At 34.1% G+C, this 25,868-nt stretch overlaps 1 long non-coding RNA gene across 3 annotated transcripts in view; it reads left to right on the top strand.

Annotated features, from left to right (window-relative positions):
- Positions 1-657: 657 nt before the first annotated feature.
- The window catches only part of LOC141384400 (uncharacterized), a 68,481-nt gene continuing 43,270 nt past the window's right edge, over positions 658-25,868 (top strand). The window contains exons 1-3 of one of the 3 annotated variants that reach the window (XR_015476110.1): positions 658-747; positions 13,329-13,555; positions 18,461-18,586. This is a non-coding gene — a long non-coding RNA (uncharacterized LOC141384400). Of the gene's footprint in view, positions 748-13,328; positions 15,519-16,190; positions 16,575-18,460; positions 18,587-25,868 lie in introns of those variants that run through there. The other 2 variants (XR_015476109.1, XR_015476111.1) reach the window with 2 other exon arrangements.

The following is a 25,868-nucleotide window of genomic DNA, read 5'->3' as shown; positions in this document are numbered from 1 at the left end:
CTACAGCCAATTTAGTTTATTCAATTCACCATAGGGTGTGTTTTTGGACTTGTGGCGGAAACCGGAGTATCCTGAGAAAAGCCACGTTAACATGGGGAGTACATGCAAACCTCACACAGAAATGCCAACTAGCCCAGTTAGGACTCGAACCAGCAACCTTCTTGCTGTGTGGTGACTGTGCTATTCACTGAGCCACTGTGCCACCTCATTATTATTTTTAATAATTTGTTAATTTTTCTTTGGTTTAGTTTATGATTTATCAGGGATTACCACAGCAGAATGAACCGCCTATTATTATTATTATTATTATTTATTTTCTAGCATGTGCTTGACTACTGCTAGCTTTTAATATTTGCTTTTTTATTCTGTAAAATAAGTGGGTTTTTTCTGCATTGCAAATAAAAGCTTTATTTATTTATTGTTTAGTCGTTGTTTATAGTATTATTATTACTGGTGTTCTTTAACAGATATAACTTTTTGTAGATTTATTAGGCAGCAATAATCGCCTGTTTTCTGTAGTCGTGAACGATGATTTACACCGTGATACACTGTTACCTCTATGAATTGTTACACCTTTAGATGGCACCACGGGACTACCTTTATAACCGATAGCAAGACTTTTATATTGAAAAGAGACGAAACACGGACTTAAGTTTTACTTCCAGCTACCAAGTGTCATTGAAACATCATGGGATACATTATAGAAAGATGATAACCGACAAATCGCAATAAAGAAAACAAAATGAGGTACGATTCAAGCTATTTTTCTTCTCACAAATAGACCATTACTCTACTTTAGTACTTAATATGATATAATCCATTAAATTTATTGAAGAAATTTAACAGTACTTTCTTACTACTTGTTAAGTTATGGTTTTCTTTTGCAAAACGGACCTTTGCTCATTCCGCTCTCAAACATCGATTTTAAATCTATGACGGAAGGAAGTAGTTCCTCACAAATCTAGACTTGGTCGCGTTTATTTTAACATTTGTGCCCTTGAACTGTTGCATAAACGCGAAATTGCACAAAATCATTGTAAAATTTCTCTATACTGTACCAAGACTGCTGTTATTACACGTAACATTAGCCTCGTGCCCACAACTCTGTTTATATAACCATACTTTGAAGTTCTAGAGCCATATCGTAGCGTTAAATACTCCTGTGAGGTAAATTACAGCTAGGTTTAATCTCAGTCCATTTTTCTTGTACAAATAATACTTTACTCTAGTACTTAATTCGATAAGCTATTAACTTTATTTAAGACATAAAAAGACACTTTGTTACTACTTGTAAAGTGATTTTTTTTTTTTCATTTGGAAATAGGACATTTGCTCTTTCAGTTCTCAAACATGTATTTTAAATGTGGCGGAAGAAAGTAGTTCCTCACAAATCAGGGCTTTTAACACGGAGTCGTTTTTATTTAGACATTTGTGCCCTCAGACACTTGCATAAACGCGACATAGGCTATATTATATATTAGTGTAAAATGGCTCTAAACGAAACACTGCTGGGCTGTTATAACCCGTGGCCTTATGCCCGCAACCAAGCTGTGTGGATATACAAGTTTACGTTAGAGCCATATTGCATGCTTTAGTGTGTGTGTGTGTGTGTGTGTGTGTGTGTGTGTGTGTGGTTTTAATAGGCTTATAACCTCAATTTCACGACTGTATTCAAGTAATTTATATCAAACCCATAAAGCCATTTAATTAAATGCTGGGGTCATTAAGTACTTCTCCAAGAAAATAATTCTTCTGTAAGAAAGAGCAAGAAAAAACAACTCCTGATTATGTGGCTTTGAGAAAGAAAGAAAAAAAAAAAACTTATTTTGTCATTTGAACCTTCTATTTTGAATTAATAAAGCTCTTTTTATATTTTCATGTGTTTTTTAAACAATTGACAATAATACCTTTTTTCCCTTGGGCAGCAAATTATTTCATTTATTATTATCATGTTCAGCTCGGTGATGCATAAATGAAAGTCATAAGCATCAGCAATGCTAAACTTATGAGCATTAGTACATGTACAGTACTAGTGAAAATATATACTTCATCATAAAACTATTGTTTGGTTTTTTAAGTGAGAGTTTGAAGCTTTGTTTTGTCCTTTTACCCGTCCTTTGCAGAGAGAGAGAGAGAGAGAGAGGGGGAATGCTTTTAATGTGGTTTGTGAACACTCATTTCATTATATTTTGGTTTGTGTTCTGCAAAAGAAGGTCATATTGACTTGAAACAACAAGAGGCTGAATAAATAATGACAGAATTTTCATTTTTTTGTGTGAAGTATCCTTTTAAAGCCGTAACGTTTCATAATCCCATTATCACAAATTTCCACCTCAAATGAAAGTGGCCCATTGTTTAGCCGGCTACACAATCATCAAGTCACACAATTTCAGCTTTTTCTTTACTCTCCATTTGGAGTTTATTTTAATTATTTGTTTTATTTATTTATTTTTGGCACATTGCTTTCAGCGTCTCTGACTGTGTGAGTCAGACTGCTTTATTGACCCATTTTTGTATTCCCCATTTTCAACATTAATAATGGCAAACATCATATTACAAATAACATAAATAAGTAAACTAACAAACAAAATAAAATTAAACTGATAAGTAAACTAAAATACATAAATAAATGAATAAATAAATAAATGAAATCCTGGATTGACAACAACAGCATAAAAAATAATAATAAAATGAATAGAAAAATAAATCAAACAAACAAAACCTTGGATTCACGACAACATAGTAAATAAATAAATAAATAAAAATAAAAAACTAACAAATAAAAATAAATAAATCAAACAAAAAATTGGATTTAAAACAACATAATAAATAAATAAAATAAAAAAACGAAATAATAAAAACTTAATAAATATAAATGAAATAAATTAACAAATCTATGAAATCACTGCACATGCTAAAATTATAATAATAAAAATAATTTTAAAAATGTATAAATAAATCAAACAAAACGTTGGATTCACTACAAAAAAAATAAAAAAATAAAAAAATAAATAAACACAATTACATGAAAATAAATTAAAAACTAATGAATATAAATAAATAAATCTACGAAATCACTGCATACGCTAAAATAAAAGTGTTCACTAGTGCACAATAAATGTACTGTCCTGTAATAACATATGTTGCTGCTCCTTTCTCATTGTGTGGGTGTATAATTCAGCAATTTCAAATGCATCATATATGCTGTCTTTGAGTATGGAACTGAAGAGCGGGTTTTTTGGGTTTTCCCTTGCCTACAAAAACCCATTGCTTGATTTTCTTATTAATAGTGACATTTAGCTGAGCTGAATGTTTATAAATACATAAATGAAACAAAACCTTGGATTCACAACAACATAACAAACAAACAAATAAATAACATACATACATACATACAGTGGGAGGGTCAGTTCTCCTCACTGGTTTCTACACTATCCTAGCTGCAGAACCCAAGGTGTTGTGTTTTATATTTCAGGGACATGACCACATGAACTTGATCAGGTCATAACAAAGCTCAGCTGAAATGATTGCAATGTCAGCAAAACATAATCACTGGCGAGACATTTATCATGTGCAGCCAGGTCTGAACTGCTGGGGACTATATATTTTCTGCGGAGAGTTTAATACACAAAGCATCAGGCGGCAGACAGTGTTGTTTCAAGCGTTTAATCTATAGGTTTCTTCAAGTGGTGCACCGGACCATGTTTATGCTGACTTCACACGTTTAAGAACAATAACTTCTGAAATGAGGATAAAGTCAGTGTTATGACAGGAGAGAAGCTCGAGACCCAGAGGAAAACTTTATTGCTCAGAGGTTGCTCTCTTATAGCTCAGGAGATCTAATGCAGTTCTCAGTAGTTGTTGTTAGAGAGTCAACTTTCTTTCAGAGTAAACCCTGCATGAATCTGTTAAAGGGATAGTTCACCCAAACATTAACATTCAGCCGTCAATTACTATAGTAAACTCAAAATATGATTAATCAGAATTGCCTATAATTAGCCATCCATCCATCCATCCATCCATCCATCCATACACTAATTTTATCTACCCATCTCTCTATCCAACTACTGTTCTAACTATCTTTCTATCCATCCTTTCATCCAACTATCATTTTATCCATCCAACTATCATTTTATCCATCCATCATCCATCCATCTATTATTCTATTGTTTCATCCATCTATCCATTCATCCATCCATATGTTCATACATCCATCCATCATATATCTAGAAATATCCATCCGTCCATCCATCCATTCATCCATCCATCCGTTGTCCTACCTATCGATTAATCCTTCCATTCCACTTTCCATCCATGTATCCATCCATCAATTTGTCCATTCATTCATCCATCCATCCATCTGTCTATCAAATATCTAAAAAGATCCATCCATCCATCCATCCTTTTATTCACCTTGTCTGTACATCTTACATTCTATCTATCCATCCAACTATCATTCTTTCCTTTTATCTGTCTTATCCATTCATCCATCCATTTCTTTAAAAAAATTATCCATCCATCCATCCATGTTCATCTATCAAATATATCTATTGGTCTATCTGTCAAATATCTAAAAAGAGCCATCCGTCTTTCCTTCCATTCATCCATCCTGTCTGTACATCTAACATACTATATATCTATTCAACTATCCTTGTATCTGTCTGCCTATCCATCCATCCGTCCATCCATTTCTTTTTTTAATTTTTCATTTCTATCCATCCATATATCCATCCATAAATTTATGGCCCATCCATCCATCCATCCATCCATCCATCCATCCATCCATCCAAACAATTCTAGCCTGATTCAGCAATTGTAATATTAATATAGCAGCAAGAGGCAAGTTGTGGCCTGTATTGAACAACATGTGTTATAAATTATCCATAAGTTCTTAGTTCTTCGGTTATTTTGACATTCTCATGAACAGCCATTGAATTTCTGAAGGTCTTTCACAAAATGTGAAGACTCCAGATGGATCAGATTTCTTATGATCTAAAAATATATTATATTATATTATATTATATTATATTACATTACATTACATTACATTACATTACATTATATTATATTATGACATTTTCAATAATTATTAATTTCTGAGAACTTTTTGAGAGTCCACAGATGGTTTTAGTAGTGTTTACATGTTCTGAATTGCATCTTAGTTTTGGGAGGTTTTCTGGGGATTTTCATCAATTTTTAAAGTGGTAAAACGAGTTACATGAGAGGATATCAACTGTAAAGAACATTATAAATCTGTTGTAAAGGGGGAAAAACATTTCAGACAGCTGTTTATTGGATAAATGGATGAATAAGTGTGTCTTTATGTATAGTATTTTTTTTTTTGTATTATAGAATTCCAAATGTTTTCAGTAGCTCTTTATGCATTTATGATAAATTATTTTCATTTGATTTTTAAATTATGCATGTATTTATTTTCATTTATGTATTATTGTTTGTTTTGTAAATATAAGGATATCAACAATAATTGCACATTTTTTTAATTAAGAAAAGTTTAGATTTGCACATGCATTGATTATTATTATTATTATTATTATTATTATTATTATTATTATTATTATTATTATTATTATTATCCATCATCATCATCACCACCGTCATCATCATCAGTATTAATAGTTATAATAATAATAATAATAATAATAATAATAATAATAATAATAATAATAATAATAATAATAACAATAACAATAATAATAATAATAATGTATGCATTGCATATTCCATTATATTAACTACTCTATTATATTATATTATATTATATTATATTATATTATATTATATTATATTATATTATATTATATTATATTATATTATATTATATTTTGACATTTTCATGAACTCTCATTAAATTTCTGAAGGTCAGCTCATCTTTCTCCACATTTGTAGACTTGAGTTTTATTAATCTCTAAATTGTGACCAGCTCTGCATGCGTGGGAGGTCATGAGCCAGAGGGAAATACTCTGAATCTCATGTCAGTGGTATGAATTTCAGATAAATCTCAGCCGAAAGCATTTCTCTGTCCTTCAAAGCGCTCCTTGATGCCGCCGTCTTTTGTTTTCCGCCACCTGCCATCTTTCGGATCTTGTAGTTTGTGAGAAGACCAGCGTTAATGGTGTGATTTATGTTTCACAGCGCTTGATGTCGTTTTCGCGCCTCATCGCATATGCTTGTCATTAAATAACCTTGAAAGGTTGTAAAGGCAAGTTGTGTAGCACGAGTTTGGCAAGAAATCGGGGTACAGTAAAAAAAAAAAAAAAAAGTATGTGCTTTGAGTGCATTATAGATGTTGCTTTCATTGCATACTTGTAGAATTAAGTTGCCGTAGTGAAGCATGGCAGATCATGATATTTACCACTCTTTTGAGATGCTTGGTTTGAAACAGTAGGCTGTGTTTTGAATACAGAATAGCTTGAGGGGGATCGATTTCAGGGCTTTTTAGGAGTCCACAGGTGGTTTTAGTAGTGTTTACGTGTTCCGGATAGCATCTCAGTTTTGGGAGGTTTTCAGGAGATTTCCATGAAATTTTTAGTAGGGTGGGTTGCTTGAGAGGATGGCAACTGTAAAGAAGATTACAAGTCTGTTAAAAGGGGAAAAACCTATTCGAACTGCTATATATTACATTAATGAATGAATAAGACTCTGTGTGTGTGTGTGTGTGTGTGTGTGTGTGTGTGTGTGTGTGTGTGTGTGTGTGTGTGTGTGTGTCTGTCTCTCTCTCTCTCTCTCTCTCACTCTCTCTGTGTATGTGTGTGTCTCTGGGCTCTATTTTGATGATCTAGGTGCAAAGTCTAATGTCGTTTTAGGACAGGTAAATACGCTCTGTGCCCCGGCACATGGTCTAACATGGTTGTACTTATTCTCTTAATGAGTTCTAGGTGTGTTGGAGCATAACGTGCATTAAACCAATCAGAGTCTCATTTCACATCATCTTTAAGGGTCAGTTGTATCGGGCTATGGTGTATTTGCTATTTATATGGCAAACTTTGTAAGTGGAACTTACTGCTGGTTCGAGCCTCAGCTGGGTCAGTTGGCATTTCTGTGTGGAGTTTGTATGTGCTCCGCATGTTGACGTAGGTTTCTTCTGAGTTTTCCCCCACAGTCCAAAGACATGCGCTTTAGGTGAATTGGGTAAGCCAAATTGTCTGTATTGTAAGTGTGTTAATAAGAGTGTATGGGTATTATATTATTATTATTGTTATTATTATTATTGTTATTATTATTATTATTATTATTATTATTATTATTATTATTATTATTATTATTATTATTATGTTTTTAATTAATATTATTATTATTATGTTTTCAATTATTTTTATTATTAATATGGCTATGTTTTTTCTTCTTATGTTTTCAATTATTATTATTATTATTATTATTATTATTATTATTATTATTATTATTATTATGTTTTCAATTAATATTATTATTGTTTTCAATTATTTTATTATTAATATGGCTGTTTTTTCTTCTTCTTCTTCTTCTTCTTATGTTTTCAATTATTATTATTATTATTATTATTGTTATTATTATTATTATTAATACTAATATTAATATGTTTTCGATTATTATTATTATTATTATTAATATTATTTTTACTATTATTATTATTGTTATTATTATTATTATTATTATTATTATTTGTTGTTTTTGTTGTTGTTTCTATTTTAAAAAAGGAAAGATTAAGTAAGACAATGATAAATGTTTCTAACATTAACAACTTCTCAGGCATGCTGTGCATAATTCTAAATTGTTAACTGTGAAAACTCATATTGGTTTTACATAATTTGAAGCTTATCTTGATCTTATGCCATTTTCTGTAAAGTTTTGGTAAATACATTAATATTAAAAGGCACATTTTTAATATTGTTTTGGCAATTTTCCACAGGACCTACACTAAGTTACATAATAAATAAGAAATCTTTCATGCAGTGCAAAAACTTTTTTTGGGATCTGTGTAAGTCAAGGCTGTTGGCATGAGCATAGTGTAAATGTGGGAAGCTCATGCCAATAATCAGTCGTCTGGCATCGCGAGAGCAGGTTATGTGACACCAGATTGATCTGTGCAGCAAGCAGAAGCACTACAGATGTCAGATCACACCTATGGACCTGCTTTGTGCCTCTATTATTATTTTACACATCCAAGATGAAATTGCTAATACGCTGCCAAATCAGTTTGCCAAGCTCCCCATTCAAACAGATGAATCATACACAGAGCCAAAATTCATTAAACAGACTCACAGTTTGTTTTTTGGCAAGCGCAGTCGGGGTTGTGCATGTTTCTTGTGTTTGCTATAGACTTTTTCTTAGAATAAAGGGGGGCATCTTTAAAGGCCAGCTCATATTGTACTCTTGCAAACAATAGTTCAGAATATTCACACGCAGTGAAATCTGCTGGAGCTGCCAAGAGTTCATATCAGAGTTAAATTTAGATGTCGAGCAGCTTATCCTGCTTATTATGCAGGGTATTTTCACAAATAGGGTACAGAAGATGAAAAATAAATCTATTTTGTTTTTTTACACCAGTTATAGAGATAGTCCTTCACATATTATTTGATTTTTTTAACCTCAGCAAGTCCAATTGACTTTTAGATTGTTTAATAAATGGACGTTTTGTATTAACCCTGTTAAACATGTGATAGATAATTGCATTTATTATTTATAGACAGATTTAAGTGTATGTTCTTATACTGAAAAATGAGTAACATGGTTGCACATTTGGGCCAATTTTTGATATCAATGTCAAATCCAAACCCTTTTTATGTGTTTTATATACTTAAAAACAGCATGAAATGACAAAAAAGGCTCCTATAATGTTTTAAATGAATCTGTTTGGTGCCCAATTCTTAATAAAAAGGCTTGCACAGTGATTATACACAATTTAATTAAATGTAATTAATTTAATAATAATAATAATAATAATAATAATAATAATAATATTTATTATTATTATTATTATTATTATTATTATTATTAATCTATTGTATTTCTATGTGTTTAATAAAGTTTCCTGCTGACTAATGCTCAGGAAAAACTGTAATAATAATAAAAAAAAATATATGATTGGTATAATGATGATGATGATGATGATGATGATGATGGTGATTATTATTATTATTATTATTATTATTATTAGTAATAGTAGTAGTATTAGTATTATTAAAATTATTATTATTATTATTATTATTATTATAACACTATTATATGCATCATGAATGGTGTCGCATTTGAAAAAAGTTATAATCATCTTACTTTTGTAATGTATACTTTTATATCTTTTATAGACTTGAAATAATCATTTTTTTGTCTTTTTCGTAATCATTTTAAAATGTTAAAGTTCACTGAATTTATTTACTTAATTTTTTTGTAGGGCTATGATTATTTTATGTCACTTTTTTAACACTTTAATGCATCTTTGTTTATTAAAAAGAATGAAAAATTTAAACAAATAAAAAAACAAACAAACAAACAAACAAACACATAAACAAATAAAAAAATAAAAAAATAAAATAAATAAATAAATAAATAAATAAATAAATAAATAAATAAATAAATAAATAAATAAATAAATAAATAAATAAATAAATAAATAAATAAATAAATATCAAATCTCTATTGTTTTGCGATGTGACTATTGTGGAAGCACTGAAACTATATATTGTGCAGCCCTTATATAATCCCTTTCAATGTAATTCAGTTTCCTCTGTGGCCACATTGGCAACATCTCTGGCCAGTACATCTTATCATTTATATTACATTACAATTAATATTTACATTAATTTTTCTTCAGCTTAGTCCCTTTATTCATCAGGGGTTGCCTCAGCGGAATGAACTGTCAACTCATCCAGCATATGTTTTATAAACCTGATGCCCTTCCGGCTGCAACCCAGTATTGGGAAGCACCCATACACATTTATTCACACACATACACTACGGCTAATTTAGTTTATTCAATTCACTTACAGCACATGTTTTGGACTGTGGGGGAAAACCGGAGCACCCGGAGGAAACCCACGCCAACATGGGGAGAACACGCCAACTCCACACAGAAATGCCAACTGACTCAGCCAGGATTTAAATCAGCAACCTTCTTGCTGTGAGGTGACAGTGCTAACCACTTAGCCACTGTGCCGCCCCTCACATTGCAATATTAATGCTAAAACTATATACTGTTTTTATACAGTATATATACTGATGCTATATAGTGCAAAGATAGTGTGCAGTATCCCTTTCAAGGAAAGTCTGTTCCCTCTTCGGCCATATTTGCAACACCCCTGGCCAGTACATCTTACTAAAAGATAAATAGTTATGCTTAATTCATAATCTGCTCTCATATTTTGAAAGCTATGCTTCAAGAACTACTTAACTAAACACTGTTGTATTGGCTCATTAAAAAGAGAATTCGAATGCATTTTACACGTGTTCATTTAGCAGTAATTGTTCAGACGCCACTAATATTACTGTCCTGGTCTATTACCACAGCAGATTTTACCGAGACACTTAAATCTAGATGAACTGTCCTCACAATTAGTGCACTGTGCAGTCGCTGTGGATGAACAGTGTCTGATAAATGGCATGTAAGTAACAAGATGTTCGAGCTCAAGTGGACTGTTAACTAACTCCGTCGCATGAGTCACGATGATGCCTAGAGAAAGAATTTTCCTGGATTGTCTTCCCTGTCAGATACAGTATCTGTCCACGGCGTAAGCAATTGGCTGCGGTTTGCCAGTCTAAGAATCTTTTCAATTAATTTTCCCATTATAGGACATTATACGTTCTCCCTCCTTCAAAATTACAGCAACGCTCACGCTTTTGTGCATTTCAGAGACTGTAATTATGAAATAGATCTACATGTGCTGTAGGGCTGCATGATGTAAAAAAATGGCATCGCAAATTTTTGTTTTTTTAGGATTTTTCCTTCGGCTTAGTCTCAATTTCAGAGGTCACCACAGCAGAATGAGCCAACAACTATTCCAGCATGTGTTTTACAAGGCGGATGTCCTTCTAGCTGCAACCCAGTACTGGAAAACACCCATACAAACTCATTCACACACATACTCATACACTACCAGTTTAGTTTATTCAATTCACTTATAGCTCATGTGTTTGGACTGTGAGGGAAACTGCAGCTGTAGGAAACCCACGCCAACACAGGGAGAACATGCAAACTCCACACAGAAACGCCAACTGACCCAGCCGGGACTCGAACCAGCAACCTTCTTTCTGTGAGGTGACGGTTCTAACCACTGAGCCACTATGCTACATTTTCTGTGATATATATATTGCAATATGAAATGGGCCAGTATAAAATTCGGACAGTATGATAATCTTGGATAAAAAATATTTAACGGTATTACGGTGTTGTGATAGGGTATATGCCGAGCTAGTGTTTTTGCCAAACTGATAAACTTCCGGTGACCTGTTATTGTGATTTTTTTTTTTCTAATTTATACGGTTCCTTTTACAGCATCAATGTTGTAATGTAATTAAAATACATTCAGTTAAATAAACTTTGGCATTCATTTAGTTGCTCAAGAGTAAAACGAGACACAAAGCTGTTTACTCCACGCGCCCATCAGAATCGGCAGGATAGCGCAGAAGCTCCATTGAATATACTGGGGTAAAATAAAGGCTCATATTATAAAGACATGGCGGGGAAAAATGTAATTTAAAGCAGTGCTTTTTGTACAATCTGTGACCCACTTTATATTGTATATCACACAGCCAATAGAGATCGCTGATTTTAAAATAAAATTGACCTTACAGTTGACCGGAAGCGCTTAACCCAGGTTAATGGCACATTCAAAGTCCTATTGCTTCGGCATATACCCTATTATGGCTCTAAAATATGTGCTTGTTTAAATGTCTGGGTGAAAAACAGCAACTTTTTTTCCCCATTGATACTTACATTTATATTTAGTCATTTAGGAGATGCTGATGTCCAAAGCAACTTTGGAGGCATTCAGCGATTTAACAAGATTAGGCAGGACACACAAGGGGCCCTATCATACACCCGGGCAATAAGGCGCAAGACATGTTTGGCATGACTTGTTGCTATTTTCAGACCAGTGCAACCCTAATTTTCATGTTTTCACTACATTGTTTAAATAGCAAATCCATTTGTGCCACTTTGTTGAGTCATGGTTGTGCAGGTCTAAAATAGAAGTGTGTTAAGACGCGTTGTTGGTGTGTTGAGGAACTGAAATAGAACCGCACCATTGACCGAATGAAAGCTGGTTCAAAGTCCAGCGCAGAGCGCGTTATTTATGCACCTATGCAATTCTTAACTTTTACACAGTGCTTAATACACACAGGATTTGCAGCAATACACAAATATCTTTACACATGAAATCAATTAAAGGATTAAAATGTTACAAAAACAATATTTTCTACGTAAATATAAAAACCCCTGCCTCCATGCCTCATCTCGGGAGGCTTTTTTCAGCTTAGTCATGAAAATTTGCATTTGTATAATGTTATTATTGTCAGCAGTATTATTTATTATATGCATAATTATATTTGTTTTAATAAAAACAAGTATAGATTTGTCCTCCTCTTGGGTTTTGGAGACATATGCATCACCATATGGGCCATAAGAATAGGACGTGTGTTTGATATTAACCACACTGTGTCATTATTGTTCATTTTTTAATTTGCTGGAAATTAGAACTGAGTTTAGACGTAGTTTTGAATTTTTAGTTTTGTATAGGAACAAATGTTTGTGCTTAACAAACAAAATTAAATATGTAGGCTAATGGATGTCTTCAGGGGAGTGCGAACAACATCGTTTCCTTTTACACGAAAGTAAAGGAGTAAAGAGTAAAAGTAAAGAGAAAATAAAGAATACGAATGGAGGAGGCTCATTCTTTATACTGTTGCTGCAGATGCTCTGTTTAACTGTTTCATAGCTAGTGAAGCGTTCAGGTTTTCTACTTACAAAATCGCCATGTAAACGGCAAATGCACCATGGCACGACACATCTGACTCTTGAAGGGAATGGCAGATGAGACTCTGGTTTAATGCTTGTTATGCTCAAAACACACCCAGAACTCGTTAAGAGAATAAGCGCAATCCTCTTAGACCATGCGCCTTGGGGCAGAGCATATTTTTCTGTCCTTAGAATAGCAAAAGAGTATTTAGATTAATGCTTAATGTCCTTAACGCTTTTGCACCAATCACTTTAGATTTTGCGCCTGCATCATTAAATATGGGCCAAGAGGTGCTGATTATGCAAAGTAACTTGTTTGTGCTCAGAGATTTGCTAAAAAAAGTGTGTTTTTTTTTTTTTTTTGTCTTGGTTTTATTCACAGGGGTTAAGGAGCTATCTGAGAAGATTAGTTTCTGGTTGTCATTTGAAGGATACCAGTGAATCTGCAGTCCGTGTTGGAATGGGAAGATCATACCACCAGCTTGGAACATTGAATGTAAAGGTTTTGGAAAGAGACCTATGGCCTCTCTGCGATGGTACCACAAGGCGATGCTCACTCACTGACCCGAGGCTCCTGGAGGGGGTGTAGACCTTCAGCAGCAGGTGGAGGTAAGAGGGTGCAGTGGTTGTCCTGTAAGCAAGCATCAATGATTTGAACTTGATCCAAGCTACGACCATTGAACATGAACTTTTAAAGGCATCTTTGGATATCTTTCATTGCTATATAAGCATTTTTCAGATGTTTGCTGAATTGTGAATGTTATTAAAACCTTGACTTTTACAAATTGCGCTAAACATACCGGTTATCGTCCCATGCATAATTTCTACGCATTTTATAAATCAGAGCACCGATCATCGGTCATCATCCAAGAAGAGTTAAACTGCTGTGTTTGGCCAGTGGTGGTCAGTGTCCAGTCTCCTCAGGACAATTGTGCTTGAGTTTGACCGATGATCACCAGCATGATGTCCTGTCACAGTCAGACGGCAGCTTGTCAATGATGGCTAAAAATGTGACAGGAAGAACTTAATATGTGCCCATGGCAAGATGCACAAGGCTTAGAGACAAACCGCAATGCCAAACAAAAGAAAAAAAAAACACAGGGCAAATACATTACATACATAATGGCAGTGTTTGTCGTGATTTAGGTCAGAAAGGGGAGAAAAATATATAAATGAAAACGGAGCTTTTGGGTTGAGGAGAAACCCCCATCGGTCTAACCGTAGGAATGAAACATCACTAAGATTTATTTAGTATCTCGGGTTGCTTCTGGTTTGAAAACTCCTCCAGTGTTTGTTCATCACGCTTTTGTTACTAGGGTGGTCTGGGTGGGTTGCTAATACATTACTACACTGTGGAAAATGTCTGTAAAATTGTCTAAATTTTGTGATACATGATTTATTTTTCCCCCCGTTTATTTATGCTTTTGAATTGAATTATGGGACCTTCATCTTTCTTCAAACAACTTTTAACCTTGAAAAGTAAAAAACAAACAAGCTGATGTTTATTAAAATTTTAATAGTAGTGTTTACAAAATTATGCATTCAGACATTGTCTAAACGTCCACACGTTATTGTTGCTGATGAAATATAACACACAAAATGTGATTTAAATATTTTTCAGTTGCCTAGATATTAATTAGCAGTCATTCAAACATCTTTACCAAAGGTTCTCTACTTGACGGTTGGTCTCGAGCATCTGCCATTTTTGTAGTTTTACACCTTTTTTTTTACCCACATTTGTAGTTCTAATGAAATTCACATCCAACCCGCTATATATTGTGGTCAATGTTAGCAGTACAAATGGTTCTACACTTCGAATTTCTACCAAAATGGTTGACCATCCGGGAATCATTGACATAGGCTACTACAATTAATTTCAAATTTACTACACAATCATTGCTTCTACATCGTTAATGTGTATGAATGAATGAAATTTGGATGTACTACATCTGCCATTTGTCATTATCATGTGACCTACCTGTGTCAGTGGCGTCAATTCACTCGCATTCATGAATTCTTTCACATTGCTTCATCGAATGCGCACTACAGAATCTCGCCGAAAGTAGTAGGTCACCTACGTACTTCTTGCATACTGTTTTCCTAGCATACTATATAGTATAGAAGTATGCACTTTCAGATGCAGCAATACTTTTTCGACGTATTACAGTTTGTGACATACTATTTTTATTTTCCAGTACTATTTAGGACCAATAGCATGTGAATTGTGACGCACTACTGGTATTATTTTGGTTGCTAGATATCATTTTCATTTGTATTGTGATGCAGTTCCCAGAGAAAGGAATAATAAATAAGAAAGCAGTGGGCGTGGCTTGTTTTTCTACTGCGAGCTGATTGGAAATAGTAAAGTAGGCACTTCATTCAGAAAGATCGGGAAAAAGGTTTGGAAGAGTTATTACAACCTAACAGACACCTCCTGCCCATCATTTCTGTTTGTTGTCAAAACTGATAGTTGGAGGGGCGTGGTTAAGTATGTTAGCCATGCCCAAATACCTCATACATAAATAATCTGACCTTTTTTTTTTTATGACACGCACAGATGAACTCATAGTTAGTGAAAATCAAAACTAAGGGTGCTTTCACACCTACACTTTTGTTTCGGAACGTGTCTCGTTTGCCCAGTTAGCGCGGTTCGTTTGGCATATGTGAACAGGGCAATCGCGCTCTGTTCCGCACCAAAGTAATCGCTCCGAGATCGCTTGAATGAGGTGGTCTCGGCTCAATTGAAACGAACCCTGGAGCGGTTCGATTGCAGTGAGAAAGCGATCCGAGCGCGGTCATATCATTGTGTTTTATGGATATGTAATAGGCTTACGGCTATATGAAGAGAGAATTATGAGTATGGCGGGAAGTTTCGCGAGTGTCCGGATGCCCGCAAACGAGTGATGATCTTCCGGTAATCTTGCGTCTCCCTCCCGGTCCTCAAATAGGCATCGTCGCGCACCCTTCTCACCCCTCCCCACCGCATCTCTCCTCAGACACGTTGCGCGCTTGCACCTTGTCAATCACCACCAAACCACCATCTCTCCTGACAGCTTAGCGGGACGCTGCAAAATAAACCCTGACACTCTGTCCAATGTAAGGAGAGTTTACTCACACGTGACTTGTTTTAGCTCTTTTGGTCCGATTAGAAACTTTGCAGTGTGAAAGCGAACCGCTCCAAGAGCAAAGAGCAACAATGTAACAAATGTAATCTCTGTTTCGGAACAACTAAATCGATTCACAGGTGTGAAAGCACCCTATTTGATCTTATTAGCTCAGATTCACCACAGAATTATGAATGTGAGCTAATAAGATCATATAGTTAGTTTTGATTTCATTTGTACTTTAAGATTAATCATAAAGTTGCACCACAAATCAAAGATTCTTAAATGCTGCTCCATAGTTTTCAGCAATTAAAAAAAACACAAATATATAAAAAGATTATGTAGCTAACAAGTGCAGAATGAAAACGAATTGCTCATAGTCACCAAGAAGTGTTCGATAAACATAACATGATTCACACCGGTGTTGTTAAATGTCAGTAGAAAACACTGATGATATCAGAAGTGAAAAATAGGCAGTATGTTGAAATTATGCATATCTCTTTCCAACTTCAGATGGTCTGTTTAAAAAGATAAATAAGAAAAAAAACAAACACGTCCTAGAGATACAGGGTCCTTAGATGAAGTCCATTAAATTATAGTTTCTTTGCCATCTGGCGGAGACTTGGCTGCAGAAGCTGCTGAAAAAAATATCAAACTTCCCGGAGAGAAGAAAGCAGGAATCAAAAGCAACGTTTCATAAAATACACTGAAGAATTAAAAAGCGCCATGAATCCTTAGAGCAAATTACACCCCGGTTCCTGCATACAGTTTTATTAGTGCTCGTGAGGTGTGATTTAGTATACAGACACACTGAGTGTCTGTGTGTGTCACTGTATTGAGTATTTCCTTTAATAATGGCAATAAATTATACAGTGGTTATTGGAGTGAGCCACTGAGAGTTATTACAGACTTTCTCATCGTAAAAAATATTATTTATGCAGCAGAAGTGTCACTTTTTCTTTCAAATGCTAATTAATCAACACAGAAATGTTACCTGCCGCTATGCCATCTGAATCAAGCAGATCTGTATTTCATCTTTTACTTCATAAAAGTCTCAATTTGAGAAGTTTGTGTTGTTAAGCTTTATATTATGCAGATATTTTGAGGAAATCCTAGTGTTTAAAGTTCTGGTTAAGTAAGGCTTTCACACCTAGACCATGTATAAGCATAGACTACCTGTCATAAAAGCACATTCATTGTCCAGCATCTGATAGTTACATCTAATGAACTGTAGGTTTTCTCTACACCGACATCTATATTTTCGTTAGCATTCATTGAGACTTGCAAAATCAAAACACAATGCTTCTTGAGATTAATGAAAGGGAGTTTCCCTATAGTCAACTTGTATTCATGCATAACTCAAACAGCATACACCAAATGATCGATCATAGGATTTAGCAAGTATCAAACGAAGCTCTCATGTGGAGCTTTTAAACATAACATTGCATTAGTTTAATACATGAATATCGAAACCAAAAGACCCATACTGGACCATACTTTGTAGGTGCCAGTATTCTTAACACCCCATTAATGGTATCCAGCAGCTTCATGCTCCTTTTCTTGGACGTGCAGATCTTTCACCCATGAGAAAATCAGTATGTGCGAAACAGGCCTCATCATTCATTTATATATGAATAGATTCCCATTTTATTAACAGTAGCATTCATATTCCTCGCCAGATTCTCATAAAATCAGATAAGCCGTCTATTATTGAATACTTCAGCCCTGTATATATATGATCTGAAACACAGTGGAATACAGTCATGCAGGATTGCATCACACGTGGTTTGCTTTTCCCATCATTGTCTTCAAGTTGTGACCCTAACATGTTGTTTCATGTCGTGAATGTAACGTCTTTGGCTCATGGTTACTGGTGCGTGCCATTTCTGCTTTTCTTCAAGAATCTCTTCTTAACAAAGAAGAGATCTCCTCTTCTCCTCTTTCTTTCTTTCTTTCTTTCTTTCTTTCTTTCTTTCTTTCTTTCTTTCTTTCTTTCTTTCTTTCTTTCTTTCTTTCTTTCTTTCTTTCTTTCTTTCTTTCTTTCTTTCTTTCTTTCTTTCTTTCTTTCTTTCTTTCTTTCTTTCCATCAAACTGTATTTGTTTTGGCTGGTGGTTAAAATGAATAAAATAATCAATTAAATTAATGAATAAATTAGTGAATTAATGACAATATACACTTTGTTTAGTACAATAAAATAGGTTAGGGAATCTTATGTTTTCTAACTTACATCTTTCTTTCATTCTTTCTTTCTTTCTTTTTTTTCTGTTTGTTCGTTCACCCAACCTTTCTTTCTTCCTGACCTTTTTTTTTCTTTCTTTGGTTTGTGAGTTTTTCATTCGTTTGTTCGTCCTTTTGTCCTTTTTTCATTTGTTCGTTATTTATTTTGTTTGTTTGTTATTTCTTTCGCAGTGATGGGTTCCGGCTGGAAGGGCATCCGCTGCATAAAAGATGTGCTGGATAAGTTGGCGGTTCATTCCCTTGTGGCGACCCTAGATTAATAAAGGCACTAAGCCAAAGAGAAAATGGATGAATTAATGAATAATACTCATTTCTTTCATTTGTTCGTTATTTTTTTCCTTAGTTTATTTTGTTTGTTTCTTCTTTCGTTCGTTCATTTGTTTATTTTTTTAATTCGTTCAATCACTCAGCTGTCAGTTATTTCTTTCGTTTTTCTTTCTTTTGTCCATTCGTTTGTTTCTTTCTTTTGTTTGTTCGTTACTTCTTTTGTTTGTTCAATCTTTCATCTGTCTGTTTTTTCCTTTTTCCTTTTGTTTGTTTTTTCATTGTTTCTTTTGTTCGTTATTTCTTTCTTTCTTATTTCTTTCGTTCATTTGTTTGTTATTTCTTTCGTTCATTTGTTTATTTCTTTTGTTTGTTTGTTATTTATTTTGTTTGTTTGTTCATTATTTCTTTCATTTGTTCATTATTTCTTTCCTTCATTCTTTTGTTCATTATTTATTTTATTTGTTCGTTATTTCTTTCGTTTGTTCAATTGCTCATCTGTGTGTTCTTTCTTTTTTCTTTTTTTGTTTGTTTGTTTGTTCGTTCGTTCGCTTACTCGCCCGCCTGATTGCCCAACCACCCACCCCACTTTCTTTCTTTCTTTCTTTCTTTCTTTCTTTCTTTCTTTCTTTCTTTCTTTCTTTCTTTCTTTCTTTCTTTCTTTCTTTCTTTCTTTCTTTCTTTCTTTCTTTCTTTCTGTCTTTCCTCGTTGATGGGTAAAATGAAGTAATCAATTGAATTAATTGATAAATTAGTGAGTTAATGACAATATATGCTTTGTTTAGTACAATGAAAGGGATTGGGGAATCTTATATGTTTTCTAACTTACATTTAAATATATGTAGGCACATAAAACCATGCGGTTTGTTTTTCCCATCATCGTCTTCAAGTTGTTACCCTAACATGTTTTGCATGTTGTGAACGTAACGTCATTGGCTTATAGTCACCGATGCGTGGCATTTCTGCTTTTTTTGGAGTCGGTTAAAGAGCACGCCTTGAGGGATTTGATCTCCGCATTGTTAAGCGACTACAATGCGAGTTGCGCGCCGTTCGCCTGTCAGTGTGATTGGAAAGACTTCACAGAGGAGAAAGAAGAGAATGACACTGATATTCAAGGAATTTCTCATTTGCATATTACGAGCCTCTGATAACAGAACCTGCATTTCCCCTCCAGCTGTAAAGCGAGCGAGCCAAACTTTAAATGAATTGGCTGATGATGTGGAAGAGTTTGAGTCGGAAACTGAAGTCTTCCACAATTTTAGTTATTCCAGGTTTAGCGGATGTCAACATTAGTTCCACATTGGGTATTTTCTTCTCGCGTTTTTTTAATGCAGAAGGAGGGCGGTCAGTGCACAGGGGCCAGGAGCAATCCTGGAGCGGACATGAATTAAGTGACTTGCTTAAGGGAGAAGCAGACGTCGTGAGAGGAATTGCCTCCAGCGGGATTTGCATTCCCTGAGCATTCCCAATTAAAGTGTATTTCTTAAGCCTCGCACGCCAGGATGATGGCAGTTACTGCTGTTACATCAGATATAATGCATGATACGGCCTCCTAGAATGCAGATAAAATGACTATTATTGGCTCAGAAATACAGTTGAAGTATTAACCCTCCTGAATTATGAGCCCCCCTGTATATGTGTATGTTTACTCCAATTTCTGTTTAACAGAAAGATTTTTTCAACACGTTTCTAAACATAATAGATTTAATAACTCAATTCTGTTAACTGATTAATTTTATCTTTGCCATGATAATAGTACATAATAGAGTACTACACTACCTGACAAAAGTCTTGTCGGCTATCCAAGTTTTAAGAACAACAAATAGTAACTTGACTTCTAGTTGATTGTTCGGTATCAGAAGTGGCTTTTATAAAAGGCAAAGGCCTCTAGATTACGCTTATTTTACCCAAATAAAATATGATCATGCCTTAATTTTTAATTATTTAATTAGGACAGTAAGGTCTGACTTTGTTTAGACAAAAGTCCTGTCACTAAACAGAAATAATATCCAGTATAGAATATAAAGTCATGGTGCAGTGGAAAAAGAGTTAATATTGTGTCTGACTCCATCATGAGCTTTACTGAAATGGCAAAGAAAAGCGTTTATGCAGGACTCCCAGAGTTCATCAAGACTCTTTGAATTCATTTTCAATGCCTTTTCCTGCATCTTACCCCAGACATGCTCAATAATGTTCATGTCTGTTGACTGGGCTGTCCAATCCTGGAGCACCTTGACCTTCTTTGCTTTCAGGAACTTGGATGTAGAGGCTTTAGTATGAGAAGGAGTGCTATCCTGCTAAAGAATTTGCCCTCTGTTGTGGTTTGCAATGTAGTAGGCTGCAAATGTCGTGATACCTCAGGCTGTTGATGTTGCCATCCACTCTGCAGATCTCTTGCACGCCCCATACCGAATGTAACCCCAAACCATGATTTTCCTTCACCAAACTTAACTGATTTATGTGAGTCTTGGGTCCATTTGGGTATCAATAGGTCTTCTGCAGTATTTGTGATGATTGGGATGCCACTTTTGCAAATGATCAACTGGAAATCAAAGTATTATTTGTTGCTTTTACTACTGGGATCAACGACAAGACTTTTGTCAGATAGTCTAGACATTTTTTAAGATACTAGTATTCAGCTAAAAGTGCAATTTAAAGGCTTTACTAGGTTAATTAGGGAAGTTAGGGTAATCAAAAAAACTGTGGGTTTTTTCAGCAGACAAACGAAAAAAGAAAAAAAAACATTGCTTAAGGGGCTAATAATATTGAAAAATGAATAAAACATTAAAATAGCTTTTATTAAATAAATAAAAGTGGCTTAAAATAAATGAAAACTGCTTTCATTCTAGCCAAAATAAAACAAATAAGATTTTTCTAGAAGTAAAAATATTATATGAAATATTGTGAAATATTCCTTGCTCTGTTAAGCATAATTTGGAAAATATTTAAAAAAAAGGAGAAATAAATCACAAGAGAGCTAATCATTTTACTTCCTCTGTAAATCCTTTCGCTTGTTTATGGAAAGAGGCTGCTGCAAACGCCACAACAACATCGGCTAAAAGGATATTAACATTTCACGCTCGCCTTATTATGAATGACTGTTATCTTTACTTTCGGAGGATAGTCATGATATACTATATTTCCTTTTTTTTTTTTTTTTTTTTTTTTTTAATAATGGCAGTGAATCATCACTCCAGAACCTCACCAACACAAGCAGCACAGAGACCGTGGGTGGTTTATAACCACAAGAAAAGACAAAGGTCCGTATTTGCAAAGAAAACAAGAAGATATGGCCAAGTACTGTACATTTGCATTTCCTCCAGGAAATGGCAGCGCTTGCAAGGGCGCCAAATGAATAGTGCTGGAGATTTAGGTTCGTTTAGATTTCAGGCTTTTGCGTTTCTGAGCTCAGAAATAAAATGCTGCATGGAAATGTTTTGTTTTCTTTTGGCGGAAATACTGCTATACGGGCGGCTGTAAATGATGGGATGTGTGTATATCCATATATGCAAGGAAAACAAATGCAAATTGCTTTTTGGTTTTCACAGTTGTGACTTTTTGAAAACATTTATTAGGGCCTTTTTGGAGCCAAGTGCATGTACAGGCTGTGTGTGTTTGTGTGTGTATGTTTTCATATCCTGGTGGGGACTTCAACTCAAATACAAACACATTCATGGGGACTTGTCAGCATGGGGACGACAATTGAGGTCCCCATGAGTAAACATGCTTATTAATCACACAGAATGGGTTATTTTGCAAATGTAAAATTCTAGATTGTTTGTGAGGTTTGGGCTTAGGGGGGTAGAGTTGGGGTAGAGAATTTACGGTTTGTACAGTAGAAACATCATTATTCCCATATTGAGATGTGTGTGTGTGTGTGTGTGTGTGTGTGTGTGTGTGTGTGTGTGTGTGTGTGTGTGTGTGTGTCTGTGTGTGTGTGTGTGTGTGTGTGTGTGTGTGTGTGTGTGTGTGTGTGTGTGTGTGTGTGTGTGTGTGGTGTGTGTGTGTGTGTGTGTGTGTGTGTGTGTGTGTGTGTGTGTGTTCCAAAAACAGTACGTGCACAACATACTGACTGTTTTAATTACTGCATGGAATCCAGTTTGACACTTTTATATATCATACAACTTTACATCCCGAGACTATTATTTTAGGCCATATGGTTCCTGCTGACTAATACAAAGTTTTATTCTGCTGAATAAAACTTTTCTGGATATATTTTTCATAAAGCACACCTCCTATCCAATAATCACAAGAAATAAATAATATCATCTTTCAAATTCTGTTCATCTTATAAAGAAACTTCCACTTCTTTCTTTCTTTCCACCCCATCCTTCAATCTTTCTTCTGTCCGTCCGTCCGTTTGTCCTTTCTTTTATTTGTTTGTTAATTCGTTTATTATTTATTTCGTTAGTTTGCTATTTCTTGTGTTTGTTCGTTGTTTCTTTCGTTTGTTTGTTATGTTTTTCATTTGTTCGTTTGTTCATTATTTATTTTGTTGGTTATTTCTATCATTTGTTTGTTATTTATTTAGTTTGTTCGTTCGCTATTTCTTTCAATCGCTCATCCATCTGTTCTTTTCTTTCTTTCTTTCTTTCTTTCTTTCTTTCTTTTCTTTTGTGCATTTGTTTGTTATTTCTTTTTCTAGTTTGTTTTTGTTTGTTTTTTCTTTCATTTGTTTGTTTGTTTATTTCTTTCATTTGTTCGTTATTTCTTTCCTTCATTAGTTTGTTCATTATTTCTTTTGTTTGTTTACTTCTTTCATTTGTTTATTTCTTTGCTTCGTTCCTTTGTTCATAATTTTTTGTTTGTTCATTATTTTTTTCGTTTATTCATTTGCTAGTTATTTATTTATTTCATTTGTTAGTTCACTTGCTCATCAGTCTTTCTTTTTTCTTTCTTTTGTTTGTTTGTTTGTTCGTTATTACTTTCATTTGTTCATTATTTCTTTCCTTCGTTCATTTGTTTATTATTTCTTTTGTTTGTTCGTTATTTATGTAGTTTGTTATTTCTTTCGTTCATTTGTTTGTTTGTTTGTTTGTTTGTTTGTTTCTTTGTTTCTTTCTTTCTTTCTTTCTTTCTTTCTTTCTTTCTTTCTTTCTTTCTTTCTTTCTTTCTTCCTTCCTTCCTTCCTTCCTTCCTTCCTTCCTTCCATTAACCTGTATTTGTTTAGGCTGGTGGTTAAAATAAATGAAATAATCAATTAAATTAATTAATAAATTAGTGAATTAGCGACAATATACACTTTGTTTAGTACAATGAAAGGGGTTAGGGAATCTTGTTTTCTAACTTACATTTAAATATTTGTAGGTACATAAAACCATAGATTTTATGTATATTATCTAGCTTATCATGACACAGATGTAGAAATAATAGCTCACATTATAGTTTGCACATCAACATTGCCACTTTTTACACATGAAGTGGAATTTCTGAGCAATCAGACCAAAGAAAAAATTGGCAGAAAAACAACATTTCATTGCTTCTTTGTGCTTTTGTGAATATACAGAGAATCAGACTGGTTTTTAAAGAATGTTTTAAACCTCTATGGCTCTAGACTAATAATAAAAAGGTTTTTATTTTTAAAGAACTCGACTGCTTTTTGTAAAACAGCCATTCCTTTTGATGCACAACATGAAGTATGAATTACTCCTGTAAATCTGTGATTGAAAAACAAGATAAATACAAGGGGAAGCATAAAGATCATGGACAACCGTGATCAGATGGAAAGCTTTGATCATATTAGTATCGATCAGTTCTGGATTACACTAACTCTCAATGGAGCTGTGTGCTGAATGATTTAGTTTTCGAGGGTGAAATCAGACTAGTTCAGGTTTGTGGTATAAAGTATTTGTAATGTCTTGCTTTGTGGTTAACAAAGTATCCCTAATTCATGAATGCACAGCAGCACTTCATCCCCTTTAGTGAACAGAAACAATTTTTCTCTCTCTTGTCTTGTTTTTGTCAGATTTTAGTGAATTGTAGAATTATATTCCAGCATATGTTTTACGCAGCAAATGCCCTTCCAGCCGCAACCCAGTACTGGGAAACACCCATACACACTCATTCACACACAAACTTATACACTATGGACAGTTCAGCTTACCCAATTCCCCTATCACACGTGTTTGGACTTGTGGGTGAAACCGGAGCACCCGGAGGAAACCCATGCCAACACTGGGAGAACATGCAAACTCCTCACAGAAATGCCAACTGGCCCATCCGAGACTCAAGCCAGTGACCTTCTTGCTGTGAGGCGACAGTGCTAACCACTAAGCCACCGTGCCAACCTTTTAAATATTCTGTTTAAAATAATATTAATAATCAAACTAGGAATGCAACCCTTTAAAAGGGGTGATTTTGCAGAGCTCATACCCACTCTTTCTTTATATTTGCCACTGTGTAAATCTCTAGATCAACGTTTTGATGATATTAGTATCGATCAGCTTTGGATTACACTAACTCTCTATGGAGCCGTTTGTTGAATGATTTAGCTTCAGAGTGTACAACTAGACTACACTAAAATAAATAAACAAATAAAAAAAATAAGTCCCAGTACTGGGTTGCAGCATATGCTGGATAAGTTGGGCAGTCATTCTGCTGTGGGGACCCCTGATGAATAAATGTACTAGGCAGAAAGGAAATTAACGAATCTATATAAATATATAAACGAATGAATGTATGAATATATTAATGAATGAATGATTTTTTTTTTTTTTTTCGCGCTGCCATCTTGCCTGAAGTTAAAATGAATGAATGAATGAATGAACGAACGAATGAATAAATAAAGTTGAAAAAGGAACTTATAGAATTACTTTTTAAATTGTATTTATTATTGAACACTGTAGTAAATTAAGTCGAGAACTCTATTCTTTTGGGTCTAAAAGTTAAAAGTAACTTTTCTTTCATTCGTTAGTTCACTCGCTCATCAGTCTGTTCTTTCTTTTTTTCTTTCTTTTGTTTGTTTGTTTGCTATTTCATTCTTTTGTTAATTATTTTTTCCTTTGTTTGTTCATTATTTCTTTTGTTTGTTCTGTATTTTTTCGTTTACTCGTTATTTCTTTAGTTCGTTAGTTCACTCGCTCGTCTGTCTGTTCTTTCTTTCTCTTTTCTTTCTTTTGTTTATTAATTCGTTCAAAAGTTTTCTCTTTTCAGTGCACTAAAAATATGCAAAATAATTTAAAAAATACATTTATTAAACTTAATTTATTATTAAACACTGTAATAAATTAAGTTGAAAAAACAAAACTAAATTATTTTGGGTGTAACCATTTGAAGTAACTTGTTCAAGTTCTCCCTTTAGACAGTGTATAGTTGT

The sequence above is a fragment of the Danio rerio genome, chromosome 1 (assembly GCF_052040795.2).
Source record: "Danio rerio strain M-AB ecotype USA chromosome 1, GRCz13ab, whole genome shotgun sequence".
Lineage (NCBI taxonomy): Eukaryota > Metazoa > Chordata > Actinopteri > Cypriniformes > Danionidae > Danio > Danio rerio.
Note: the sequence above shows the minus strand (reverse complement) of the source record. Positions and strands in the feature narration are given on the sequence as shown.